Source organism: Macaca mulatta, chromosome 17, assembly GCF_049350105.2.
Source record: "Macaca mulatta isolate MMU2019108-1 chromosome 17, T2T-MMU8v2.0, whole genome shotgun sequence".
Lineage (NCBI taxonomy): Eukaryota > Metazoa > Chordata > Mammalia > Primates > Cercopithecidae > Macaca > Macaca mulatta.
In genome coordinates, this window is record NC_133422.1 from 10,527,714 (window position 1) to 10,542,266 (window position 14,553).

General features: G+C 44.4%; 1 non-coding gene across 1 annotated transcript; it reads right to left on the reverse strand.

The window, feature by feature from the left end:
- Positions 1-409: 409 nt before the first annotated feature.
- Positions 410-483, reverse strand: TRNAN-GUU (transfer RNA asparagine (anticodon GUU)). The gene has a single exon. It is a non-coding gene; the product is annotated as a tRNA-Asn (tRNA).
- Positions 484-14,553: the final 14,070 nt, after the last annotated feature.

Here is a 14,553-nt window from a genome sequence, read left to right on the forward strand (position 1 = left end):
CTTTTGGAAGGCATGTCTTAAATAACTACACTTGCTTTTCGGTGGTGCCAGATTTTTCTGAGAGTCACCAATGGAATTTATAAATTCACAGGTCAATGAGCAATTGAGTTGATGTTTTGCTATTTCAAAGACTGCCGTTTGTGAGCGTTGTTGGGAAGGCCTCCTGAAGCAAACGTGCAAGTTTCCCTTGGATAAGTGGTAGGAAGAGAATTGCCAAACCATGGCTTGCAGTGCAGACACAGCCTTTCCCTTGGGCCCAGCCACTAGGCACCACACATTAAGAGGATATTTGTCTCTCCTTGTCCTAGACACGTTGTAGCGTCATGCTCCTATTCGATTAAAAATCTCACTATTGCAGTTTTAAAATGAACCATCTCGTAAATACTGTCTCGGGAAAAGAAGCACTGGCCGTCCCTGGGTGGGCTTGAACCACCAACCTTTCGGTTAACAGCCGAACGCGCTAACCGATTGCGCCACAGAGACCCAGTTACTCAGACCTCGCCGCGGTGTGTACAGATTTCCGCGGAGCCGGCAGCGGCTTTCGCCACCCTCGGCGTCGCCACCCCAAGCACTGTCAGAGCAGCGGCGGGGCGCGCCGAGGAGGCGGCGGAAGCGGCCGAGGTGCCCGGCGGCCGTCGCGAGGGAAGAGGCCGAGCCCCGGCGCGAGGGAGGGGGCGGGCGAGGCCGCGTGACCCGGGGCTTCTCTGGGGACGAAGCGCGCCCCTGGTGGCTGCAGCGGCCAGTGGTCCGCGGCCGGCCCGGACTCGGCAATGGCTGCGCGCTGTGCCTGCTCTGCGGCGGGCACCCAGCCGGCCGGGCGCGCCACCAGTAACCGGGGACCCAGGGGAGAACCTGCCAAAGGGAGCAGGTCACACGGACAGAATACGACACGCTTGGAGGGAAGAACCACGTGCTGTACAGGTTGAAAGGATGGAGCATCACATCCGCTTAGGCCCCAGACTTCGGGGGCCTAACCCTTTTTCTGGGTTGCTGCTATTGTCCCTTCTCCTTAGACAGTTTTTCATCTCATCACCTCTCACCCCATAAAATGCAACGAACATAGATAGGCTGTGTATCGGTGTATACTGTATGTATATCTGTGCTTCGTACATAAAAGAATAAAGATTCTTGCCACCTCCTAAGAACCAATTCGCACTCCATTTTGGGGGATATGGCCTCCGTTGAAAATGCATGGTTTAGGGGACATCAAAAAAGCCTTAGAGAGGGAGTGGCAATTAAGATAGCCTTTCAGTTTGAAATGGCCATTAAAGGCTTCTCCTTTTCCCTGACTTCTGAATTTTTTTTTTTTTTTTGTTTTTGTTTTTTGAATCAGAGTCTTGCCCCGTTGCTGGAGTGCAACGCCGTGATCTCGGCTCACTGCAACCTCCGCCTCCCGGGTTCGAGTGATTCTCCTGCCTCAGCCTCCCTAGTAGTTGGGATTACAGGCACCTGCCAGCCACCACGCTCAGTTAATTTTTGTGTTTTTAGTAGAGACGGGGTTTCGCCATGCTGGCCAGGCTGGTCTCGAACTCCTGACCTCGTGATCCGCCCACCTCGGCCTCCCAAAGTGCTGGGATTCCATTACAGGCGTGAGCCACCGTGCCCCACCAATATTTTTAGGCGCACAGTTCAGTGGCACTAAGTACATTCACATGGTTATGCAACTGTCACCGCCATCCATTTCCAGAACCTTTTCATCTTCCGAAACAGAAACTCCCTACCCATTACACAGTAACTCACGATTCCCCTCCTCTAGCTGGAACAATCACCATTCCACTTTCTGTCCCTATGAATTTGTCTACTCTTAGAGACCTCATGTAAATCGAGTTATACGGTGTTTGCCTGTGGCTGGTTTATTTCACTTACCATATGTCTTCAAGGTCCATCCATGTTGTAGCCTGTGTCAGGATTTCCTTCCTGGATAAGGCTGAATAAACTGCACTGTATGCAGGTGTCGCATTTTCCTTTTGCATTCATCCCTCCATGAACATTTTGGTTGCTTCCACCTGCAGCTATGAAGGTGGGTGTACAAATAACTGAGCTCCCCGCTTTCAGTTCTTTTGGGAATATACCCAGAGATGGAATAGCTGGATCACATGGTTTTCCATTGGCTGTACCATTTTACATTCGCACCAACAGTGTACAAGGGTCCCTATTCCTATTCCTCCTCATCCTTTTTTTTTTTTTATTTTTTGTAAATAATAGGCATCCTAATGGGTATGAAGTATCATCTCATTGTGGTTTTGCTCTGCATTTCTCTAACGATTAGTGGTGTTGGGCATCTTTTCCAGACACCACTAATCTGAATTCTGTGGCCCTTCGTTCACGCACTTCCAGCAAGAGCCAGCTCTGCTTCAGCCAGGAGGAAGCTGAGACTGATGGAGTTTAGGAAAGGGCCCAGGGGGCTTGCAGAGTGGGGCCTGCGCCATGCAAGGAGAGGAGAAGAAAGCGGGATCTTTGAGTAGGACTATCTGGAGATCCTGGCTTCACAAGGTCCTTGCTTGTGTGCTGGGCAACTTTTGGAGCTAGTTATCTTTATCTTAGCTCTTGAGGCATGTGGTGCTTGTGAGCAGCCAATCTGTGAAGAAGGAATTGATGGTCTCCACCTTGGAAATATTGGAACAGATAATGCCGTCCATATTGCACTTTTAGAAGTTAACTTAAAATTGTGCTATTTTAATGGAATTTTGGATGCACTTTCAGTTTCTTCTTAAGAACTGCTGGAATTTCTTATGTTAAGTGTTTAGGTGATGATCTCTTTTTTTCTGATTCCTTTTTTAAAAAACAAAAACAAAATCTTTCAAATGTATAAGAAACAGACCTTTACTTTTCTGTAACTCCACGACATTTCTGTTTTGATTCCTATTCTTTTGCTACTGTAAACACAATCTCAGTCAATTCAACATCCTGTTTGTGCCTTTCCCTGGAGTCATTTCCAAGTGCTAAGGCTTTGGTCCATGAGTCGCACGGGCACACTCGTGGCTGGAGAGGGAGCTTTGCTCCCGGTGAAGGGCTTGGTGGCTCCTCTATGCCTTGATTGAGGGAAAGGAATCTTATGTGAAGTTAGCTTTGTTGTATCAGATATTCTGTAAAGCCATTTCTGGAACAGTCCCCTCTGTTTATCGGACCCCAAGCTTCTCTGTCCTCATCAAGCCCACCTTTATGCTTTCACTTCACCAGACTTCATGTCCAGACTGTGGAATGAACAAGTGGTTATAAGGTTTTAGAGGCGCCTGTAGGACTAGATAGAAGGGGAAAAAAGGAAATAACCTTTAAGCATGCTCTTGATTCCTTAAATCCCATCTGAAAGTCTTAAGGATGTCTTTTCAGTCATATTTATTTGACAATATTATCTAATTTTCTCTATTAGCCCAAGCTCAGAGGTCTTTCTTCTTCCATATTCACATGGGTGCAATGGTTTTCTGAAAGGAAGATGGCATTACTAGGGCAGCAACATTTAAGTAATCACAGGTACTTATCAAACTACAAAACAGGGATTCCAGGAACTGGGTGTTTCTGTTCGTAAAATTACACTCTTGTGTACATGCTCCCACTAAAACGTAAGTTCGCTGAGGATGGAGGTTTTGGTCTGTTTGCTCCCTGCTGTAACCCCAACACTGTAGCAGGGCCCGGCACATAGCAGGCATGCAGGGACTATGCACTGAATCAATGAGCAAATGAAAACCAGGACCATGAAGTAAACTGGACAAAATAAAATGTGATAGAAAAGCTGAATTCCTAATGCATAAGGAGCACTTATCAATTGATATTTACGAAGTCTTTTTACAATTCAATTAAAGACAACATAAATAAAAATGGGGATAGGAACAGAAAATTCCTCCAAAGAAAAAAAATATATACATGGTACAGCCATGTGGAAAGCAGTATGGAGTTCTCAAAAATATTAAAATAGAACTATCATATAATCCAGCAATCCCACCCCTGGGTATATTTCTAAAGGAAATGAAATCAGTACGCCAAAGAAATGTCTGCACTCGCATGTTGATTGCAGTGTTAGTCACAACAGCCAAGATATGGAATGAACCCATCAGTAGATGAAAAGATAAAGGACATGTGATACATATATGCAATGGAGTAGTATTCAGCCTCAAAAAAGAAGAAAATCCTGTCATTTGCAACAACATGGATGAGCCTAGAGAACATACTAAATGAAATAAGCCAGGCATAGAAAGACAAATGCTGCATAATCTCACTTATGTGAGGAAACGAAAAAAGTCAAATTTAAAAGAAATGTCAAGCAGAGAATAGAATGGTGGTTGCCAGGGACTCTGGGAAGTAGCAGGGGTTGGGGTGGAGGGGAGGGAATGGGGAGAAGTTGGTTAAAAGGTACAAAGTTTCAGGTAGACAGGTGTAAGTTCTGAGGATCTATTGTACAGCATGGTGACTGTAGTTAATACTGTATTGCATGCTTAAAAATTGCTCACCAAAAATGTTCTCACCAAAAAAATGATGTTTGGATATGTTAAAGTTTGATTTAATCATTTTGATGTGTGTGTGTGTGTGTGTGTGTATACATCAAAACATCACATTATATACCATATACAATTAATATATACAATTTTTGTCAAAGAAAAAAGGCACATGACCAATATAACCATAAAAGTTTAGTCTAACTAGTAATAAAAATCAAAATTAAATGAAATAAAAAATGTCTTTCCCCAAATTGCAAAAGAGAAAGAAAGGTAATACTAAAATACAGTGAGGGTGTATTGAGAAGACCACTCTCACACAGGACCAATGAGAATAAATTGGAGAGCGATGTGGTAATATACATATTAAACAATGTGTATGCCCTCTCGTTTTAGAAATTCTATGTTACAAATCCATCCTAAGAAAATAACCAGGGATGTGATCAAAATTTTAAATAGAGCATCACAGTATTATTTATAATAGTTATAAATAGGAAACAACTTGAATGTCCAGCAACAGGCAAAAATGATCAATAAATTGTGGAATATTTAAGCTGGGCATGGTGGCTCATGCCTGTAATCCCAGCACATTGGGAGGCTGAGGCAGGAGGATCTCTTGAGGCCAGGAGTTTGAAACCAGTCTGGGCAACATAGTGAGACCCAGTCTCTACAAAATATTTTTAAAAATTAGGTGGAGCATGGTGGCTCATGCCTATAATCCCAGCACTTTGGGAGGCCGAGGTGAGCAGATCACCAGAGGTGAGGAGTTCGAAACTAGCCTGGCCAACATGGCATAACCCCATCTCTACAAACAATACAAAAATTAGCCAGGGTGGGTGGTGCATGCCTGTAGTCCCAGCTACTCAGGAGACTGAAGCAGGAGAATCGCTTGAACCTGGGAGACGGAGGTTGCAGTCAGCCAATATCATGCCGCTGCACTCCAGCCTGGGCGAGACCCTGTCTCAAAAAAAAAAAAAAAAAAAAGGAAAGAAAGAAAGAAAAAATTAGCTGGGCATCTGCTGTACGCCTGTAGTCCCAGCTATTCCAGAGGTTGAAGTTGGGGGATCACTTGAGCCCAAGAATTTAAGGCTGCAGCGAGCTATGATTGCGCCACTCCACTCCAGCCTGAGTGAGAGAGCAAGACACTGTCTCTTAAAAAAAAAAAGTGATATATATTTAAAAATAGAATATATTACTTATATAGACATCAAAAACAATATTTTCAAGGGATATTTAAAAACATAGGATCATGATAAAATGTAAAGTTCAAAGGTAAGATGGAGAACGGAGAACTGTGTGGCACTGTATAATCCAACAGTTCGTAGTTACATACTCCTTTCTGTGTGCTGGTGCTGCTAGAACACTTTGTACACATCACCTCATTTAAGCTCAGCATCCCTAGGTGGCAGATATTATTCTTATACTCCAATTTTGCCTCACGTTGTATATGCGATGTGAGCCCCAGTATGGGATGTGTGTGTGCACATGTGCAGTATTTGGAAAGTTCTGTGAAATATTGTTAGTAGTTATTTCTGGGTGGTGATTTTTATTCCTTTTCCAGTATGTTCTCAAGAGTTTGCTGCAAGCAGTCTTTTGCAGGGCCGGGGTTGAGAGGCAGCAGCAGTTTCCCTAAATTACAGATAGAGGGAGGTAGGTGGTTATGCTTGGCCAGATCTCTGTCTAGGGGTAGAGGAGTGTCTGCGTGTGGGTAGGGACACCGGGGGGCTTTGCCAAACAGTGGAACTGTCGCGCTGGTCTCGCTTCTCAACTCATTCACTCACCTGAGAAAAGGGTGTTTATGGGCCACGCACAATTCTGTGGGGGAATTTTACAAGGTGTGAATCGTCAGTGATGAAGTTGCTTTCATTTAAAAAGAACTGGAGTACCTGAGATTAGAGATAACTTCTGCCCTTTTAAAACATTTTTTAAAAATCTATTTGCACTGATTTTTTTTTCCTTTTAATGAGTTGTTTTCATTTGGGTGGGATAACTCAATCTACAGGAGAATATTAAGACTTTTTTAATTTTAAAAAGTATACTTTCAAATAATACATTTTGTGTTAAATGACAGCCAGCAGATAATGACTGAATTGAGCTGATACTTCAGGGATCTCCCTTCCATTTAAGGCTCTCTGAGAAACCATTCCTGACTGCAGGTCACTGCATTATTTTTAAATTTTAAATTTTTACTTATTTTATATATATTTTTTGAGACAGAGTCTCGCTCTGTTGCCCAGGCTGGAGTGCAGTGGCATAATCTCAGCTCACTGCAACCTCCACCTCCCGGGCTCAAGCGATTCTTCTGCCTCAGCCTCCTGAGTAGCTGGGATTACAGGGGCAGACCACCACACCCAGTTAATTTTTGGATATTTAGTAGAGTCAGGGGTTCGCCATGTTGGCCAGGCTAGTCTCAAACTCCTGACCTCAAGCGATCCTTCTGCCTCGGCCTCCCAAAATGCTGGGATTATAGACCTGAGCCACCCCACTCAGTCTACTTTATTAACCCACTTGCGGAAACAGGATATACACAAAAATGTTTCAAGGCAGTAAGTGCCACCGCATGGCACCGATGGTAAATGTTTCACAAATTTGAGTCGGGAACAATCATTAGTCTCACTAGTAATAAAAATCAAAATTAAATGAAATAAAAAATTTATTTCCCCAAATGGCAAAGGAGAAAGAAAGGTAATACGAACACGCCGTCAGGCTGTGGTGAGAGGGCTGCTGTCACACAGGACCAATGAGTACAGAGCCATTGGAGAGGATCCTTTTTTTTTCTTCTTCTTCTTTTTTTTAGAGTCAGGGTCTTGCTCTTTTACCCAGGCTGGGTACAGTGGTGCCATCATAGCTCACTGAAGCCTCAAACTCCTGGGCTCAAGAGATCCTCCTGCCTCAGCCTCCCGAGTAGCGGGGACGACAAGTGAGAGGATCCTTTAGTGATGTCGAGGAGAAGGAACAGAGGCGTGGATGGGTGGGCACAGGCACGGGAGCACAGCTGAAGCAGAGGATTACAAAGGGTGGAGCCTGATGTAAAGAAACCTAATCGGTGACACAGCGCGGAGGCTCTTGAATACCAGGCTGGAAACTGCATTAGGAACAGTGCTCATAATTGCAGAAAATTTTACACGGCCTAGATAGTCATCAAAGGATGATGTATAAACAACTATGGCATATTTATACACTGTGCCGACAGGACGCACTGAACATTTTGAACAACAGAGAGACTTGATAATGGCAAGGTTCTGAGGAGGTTAATCAGGATGCAAAAAAAAAAAAGCAAACAACTAGTAAAGTTGACTTGATGACAAACACTATCAAAAGGAGAAAAGCTACTGGTTACCTCCAGGGAGCTGGTGAGGGAGGCTGGGTGGGAGGATCTACCCTTCTGAATTCTGAGTGCACCTCCAGTGTGGTCCTCAGAAAGCAGGGGCTTCCAGGCTACAGTCAGATCCCGACATCCCTGTTAATTCCACAGATTCCACACCAAGTCAGATTTATGACTTACTGTGGGGTTTTAAAAACCAAATTGCAGGGATGCTAGCCTATCACAGCTTATCTTAGACATTGTCCACTAAGGTTTACAGAGTGCTGCCTGTTCCCTTGGTATCCTAATCAGGGAGCCCCATCAGATCTGCTCCTTCCTGTGGGGTAGGGAGTAACACGAAGGCTTACCATCTCACACTGATAGCTGGTCATAGGTCCAGCAGAGGTTTACAACAGAAAATGAGGAAAGCCATGTGATTAACCACTGCCAGACTGGGTTACAAACAGCAGTTTCTTAGGCATTGCCTGGGACATGCAATAATTTCTGTTACACAGTCTGTGGTAGTTAAAATGCCGCACAATGAAAGCTATCTGATTTGGATTCATTATTAGGTGAGCCATTTCATCTGCAATTTGGTTCTATCATTTTCATTTAACATATGTAAAAAGGTTTATTAAGCTCTTACAAAGTTATGCTGGGCAAATATGCAAAAGTCCAGATCACCTACCGCAGGAACTAATCTAGCTTCCTTTCTGGGCACCCTGTTGTTTTGGGCTGGGCAGTTCTTTCCTGTGTAGAACCATCTAGGGCTGTATAGGTCATTCTGACACCTGGGCACCTCTCCCTGCTCATAAATGGGACAATCAGAAACGGCCCTTCTGTTTCCAAACTCTCTTTAAAGTAGCTGTTCTGAAAACATGGTCCAGGGACCCCTGATTGTCCCTGAGACCTTTGAGGGGATCATCAGGGTTAAAACTAATGCCCTAATAATGCTAAGATGTTATCTGTTTTTTTCACTCTCACTTTCTCACACGTGAACAGTGGCATTTTCCAGGTGACAGAGTGTGCGATAATGAACCTAACTGAATGCAGAAGCACACAGGAGAACCTAGTTTTTTCAATCAAACCAGACATGAAAGAGATTTGCAAAAATGAAAAAACAATGCTATCTTCCTCATGGTATTTTTGTTTTAGAAAATAGAGTTATTTTTCATAGAAATGTTTTTGAGTTTATCAGTAATAGGTTTATTATAATAATTAAAAAATGAAATATACATACATATTTTTTTAAAGTTCTCAGTTTTAATTTCTAATACAGTCAGTATTGATAGGTGTGCCCTACATTAATAAAAGCTCTTGGGGTCCTCAGTACTTTTTTTTAAGAGTTGTCAAGGGGTCCTGTGACCAAAAATAGAGCCACTGCCCTACAAGAACAGCACCAGCCTGGGTCAGGAGCAACTGGGACAGAACCTACCTGCTCCTGGTGGATTGCAATATGGTAAGATTTAACCCTCAAGGTTTCAACTCTTGGCAAGAGTCCATGAGGGGCCATGGTTTGCCCTGAGCATTGCTTTCTGGTAACAGGAACAAGTTCCTTAAGCTGGTGAGCCAAGCGAGCCTGACACTGGCCATGGACATGTTAGTGGGCTGCTTGTTCTAGTGTGAGTTTGCATTTTATGGGACATGTAATCTGCTGTAAAGCTCTTCTTATTTGAGGAAATCACAAGTTCTCAGAATGTTTGTTTCCCTTGGTTGGGGCCTCTATAATTAAATTATAAAACAGAGACAATGGTTAAATAATGCAAGATTTGACAGAAACCACTGAGGATTCAGGGTTTAATTTGAGTGAGGCGCAGGGGGGATGAAGATGAGTAGTCCTGGAGACAAGAAAAAGATTGGAAGAAGCTGGGCACGGTGGCTCACGCCTGTAATCCCAGTACTTTGGGAGGCCAAGGTGGGCGGATCACTTGAGGCCAGGAGTTCGAGACCAGCCTGGCTAACATAGTGAAACCCTGTCTCTACTAAAAATACAAAAATTAGCTGGGTGTGTTGGTGTGTGCCTGTAGTCATAGCTACTCAGGAGACTGAGGCATGAGAATCGCTTGAACCCGGGAGGTAGAGGTTGCAGTGAGCAGAGATTATGCCACTGCACTCCAGCCTAGGCAACAGGGTGAGACTCTGTCTTCTTTTGGGGATGGAGTCTGTCGCCCAGGCTGGAGTGCAGTGACACGATCTCGGCTCACTGCAACCTCTGCCTCCTAGCTTCAAGTGAGTCTCCTGCCTCAGCCTCCAGAGTAGCTGGGATTACAGGCATATGCCACCATACCCGGCTAATTTTTATATTTTTAGTAGAGATAGGGTTTCCCCATGTTGGTCAGGCTGGCCTCAAACTCCTGACCTCGAGATCTGCCTGCCTCAGCCTCCCACAGGCATGAGCCACCATGCCCGGCTGAAACTCTGTCTTTAGGGAAAAAAAAGAGAGAGAGGGGGAAAAAAAAGATTGGATGAAACAACAGAGTGGGGAGGACCTGTAAGCTTGGTAGCTTGGTGAAGGTAGGGCTTTACTGGGGGCCTTAGAGGGGATCCAATAAAGATTCCCAATCGTGGTAGTGACCTAAAGAAAATAGCATTTTGATATCTTTCGTTTCGTAATAGACAGTCACAGTTTACAAGGCCCTTTCCATAAATTCCTTATGACATCCATACTACAGCCCAGAGGCAAGTTGTGCACTCTCTCCTCTCACAAATACAAAAACTCAGCCTCTAGAGGCCGGTGACCTGCTCAGGGTGATGTGCAACTGAGGGATGAGAGAGTCGAGGCACCCAGCTCAATGCTTATCCCTCACAGGCACGTTGCCTCTCAGTGCGCAGTATAAAACTTTGTACAAGAAATCAAGTTGCATAAGTCAGTGGAATTCCCTAAATGACCACATCGTAGATGGTGTATGCTGTGGGCAGAGCAAGGGCTGCTGTTTCTTGGGCAAAACAATCAGTCCCCTCCCCCCCAAAATAAATGAATGCCAATGATGTGACTTTATTTTAGTTTTATTATTATTATTATTTTTGAGACGGAGTCTCACTCTGTCACCCAGGCTGGAGTGCAATGGCATGGTCTCAGCTCAGTGCAACCTCTGCCTCCTGGGTTCAAGTGATTCTCCCATCTCAGCCTCCCGAGTAGCTGGGATTACAAGTGCACGCCACCGTGCCTGGCTAATTTGTGTGTGTGTGTGTATGTGGGTTTTTTTGTTTGTTTGTTTTGTTTTGTTTTTAGTAGAGACAGGGTTTCATTATGTTGGCCAGGCTGGTCTCGAACTCCTGACCTCATGATCCACCTGCCTTAGACTCCCAAAGTGCTGGGATTACAGACATGAGCCACCACACCCGGCAATGTGACTTTAACTGTAATTACAGAATGTAGGACTCACCTCCCACTATTGTTATGGCCCAATATTCTCTTAGATAATGTTTGGGGCACTAGCTTACATGCAACGCTGCCCAGCGGTTAAGGTTGTAGCTTTGCAGGCAGACTGACCATATTAAAATGTGATCACAGCCCTTGCTAAGCCTGTGGACTTGGGCACGCTTCTTTATTTCTCTGCTTTAGTTTCCTCCTCTGTAAAACACAGATGATGCTATAAACACACCCAAGTCCTAGAGTTGTTATATGAATTAGAGAAGATAGGCAAATATGTCTCTCACAAGAGAGCCTTGCATCCAGTAAGCGCCACTAAGTGTTTGCTCTTATTGTACAGTGGCTCCAAGTGCTTCTGTCTTGGATTGTTTCTGACCAGGTGGCTATGTCTCCTAGTAACTTACCAATCCTGTTGAGTCTTAATAAGCACATCTTTGATGCCTACGGTGCGACTGAATTTCCAGGATCCATTACTGGAGACACAATCATCCTATTTGCTTTTTTCCATTTGTTTTTAATAAAGTAGTACACGTGTGTAGCACCAGATCAAACAGTACAGAGCAAGTTACAATGGAAGAGAATGGCCTCCCAGCTCTCCTGAAATTCCCAACTCAGAGACAACTTTTTTGTTTTTCTTCTAACAGTTTCTTTACACAGCCCTTTTCGTGGTTACCTTCCTAACTCTAGAATAAATACACTTACCTCTGTTTGTTCACTTAGAAACATTAGACGTTACCTTTCAACTCCTCAGTATGAAGCTTTAGTTTTCAGCACCCCCTCTTTCCAGGACTTACTACTTACACTGGTGGTAGCTGGAATTTTGAAATTCATCAGCATTCTTTTGTGATTGTGTGTTCCAGTTTTACAGCAACCCCTACTTGTTGCATGAGTACAATAGAACTGGGAGGCTTATAACTTAGCCTGCAGGACTTTCACTTAAAGCCTGGCCCTCAGGGTGATGTCACCCACCTTATTGTGCCTGGCTCGGGAGTTTAGTCCCTCAGTTGCCTGGTTGCATAGTTTGGATGTTCAGCACCTCCAAATCTCACGTTGAAATGTGATCTCCAAATTTGGACGTGGGGCCTGGTGGGAGGTGTCTGGGTCATCGGGTGGGTCCCTCTTGAATGGCTTGGTGCCGTCCCCATCGTAACGAGTGAGTTCTTGTTCTGGCAGCTCACACAAGAGCTGGTTTTTTTAAAGGAGCCTGGCACCTTCCGCTCTTTCTCTTGCTCCTCTTCTTCCCTTTCTTTGTCATTAAAAGCTTCCTGAGGCCTCACCAGAAGCCATGCGGATGCTGGTGCCATGCTTGGACCTCCTGTAGAACTGTGAACCAAATAAACTCTTTCCTATACATCACCCAGTTTCAGGTATTCCTTTATGGCAATGCAAACCAGACTCACACATCTGGTAAGCCTCAATTGTCTGCTTCTAGATAAGACGGGAAGAGTGGGGAGTTGTGAGGGTTTCCACTGCATTGTCTATTTTCAGGCACGGTGTCTCCACTGGGTAGGCTTCACATTCAGAGCTCTGGGTAAGGTGGGCAGGAAGAGGGTTGCAGGCTGCCCACAGACGGGACTGAAGAAGGCTGAATCCTTCAGTGCCAACCTGTGAACCAGAGTCTTAGCTCTCTTTGAATATTTTGTTCAGTATCTTTGGGTTTTATTTTGCCTAGGGGTAAATACTGACTGCCTGTTCTCTGGACAGGAATGGAGAAGATGGTGCCAGCAGGGTTGCTGTTCGTATGCAGACATTCATGCAATCACGCTCTTTTCAGCACACTTCTGACTTCTGCCCTGGGTTCAGTTGCCATCTCTGAGCCCAGAAACCTTCTAGGGCTCTGTTAGGTAGATTGGCTTCCACCGTCTTTGCAACAACCACAGAACATTCTAGACTGTTTTCTCTTCAGTCTGTCTCGCATGTTCTAAATATTTATAGATCTCTCTCTTTTGTTGGAGTGGCAGAAAATGCTAGTTGACCACCCAATATTCAAATTATCCTGCCTCCTTAATAACAGAATACCACTGGATGTGGTGGGTAAACAGAGAGGGGTGGCCAATGAGATGGAAATGAAAGTCATTGGGAAAGACTCCCAATAAATCTCTTTAAACAAGACAGACTGAAGCAAGTTGACTAATGAAACCCAAAGCTAGCAGTTGTTTTTGTTTATCTTTGCCTCGTTCTTCTGCTTCCTGTGGGACAAAGGGCAGTGATGTCTGGAGCTGCAGCAGCCATTTTGGCACAATGTTGGAAAAGCCAAGAGACTCTCAGAGATCTCAGCTCCAGCATTTCTGTATTTTTTTTCCAAATATTTGCCCCTGCAGGAGGATGAGATATTCCTGCTTGTTGCCTTGTGACTGTAGGAGGACTATACTTCCCTGCCTTATTGTCAAATTTCCCCATGTGCTCTGCTTTGGCCAATAAAACATGAGTGGGAGAAGCTTGGTGAACCATTGCATGTCTACCAGCTTTTTTGCTTTCTCCCCTTTGGCATTAGAAATGCATGTCTAGCATGGAGCTGTTCCTTCAGCCTAGATTGGGTTATGAGAAACCAGCTGGGGGAGTCCAGTAACATATAAAGCGAGTTAGAAATAAAACTTTGTCATTGTAAGCTACAGATATATATACACAACATATTATATTTTAAGTTCTAGGGTACATGTGCACAATGTGCAGGTTTGTTACATAGGTATACATGTGCCATGTTGGTTTGCTGCACCCATCAACTGCTCATTTACATTAGGTATTTCTCCTAATGCTAGCTCCCTTATGCTATCCCTCCCCCAGCCCCCCAACCCCCAACAAGCCCTGGTGTGTGATGTTCCCTGCCCTGTGTCCAAGTGTTCTCATTGTTCAATTCCCACCTATGAGTGAGAACATGCAGTGTTTGGTTTTCTGTCCTTGTGATAGTTTGCTGAGAATGATGGTTTCCAGCTTCATTCACATCCCTGCAAAGGACACGAACTCATCCTTTTTTATGGCTGCATAGTACTCCATGGTGTATATGTGCCACATTTTCTTAATCTAGTCTATGGACATTTTGGTTGGTCCCAAGTCTTTGCTATTATGAATATTTATATTTATAGATCTACAAATATTATATTTATAGATCTCTCTCTTTTGTTGGAGTGGCAGAATGAAGCTGGAAATTTCTCCTAATGCCATCTCCCTTCTGGCTCCCTACTCTGCTGGGAGATACTTTCACTCAATAAAACCTTGCACTCATTCTCCACGCCCACGTGTGATCCAATTCTTCCCGTACACCAAGGCAAGAACCGGGGATACAGAAAGCCCTCTGTCCTTGTGATAAGGTAGAGGGTCTAACTGAGCTGATTAACACAAGCCGCCTATAGACAGCAAAACTAAAAGAGCACACAGTAGCACACACCCACTGGAGCTTCAGGAGCTATAAACATCCACCCCTAGACGCTGCCATGGGGCGAGAGCCC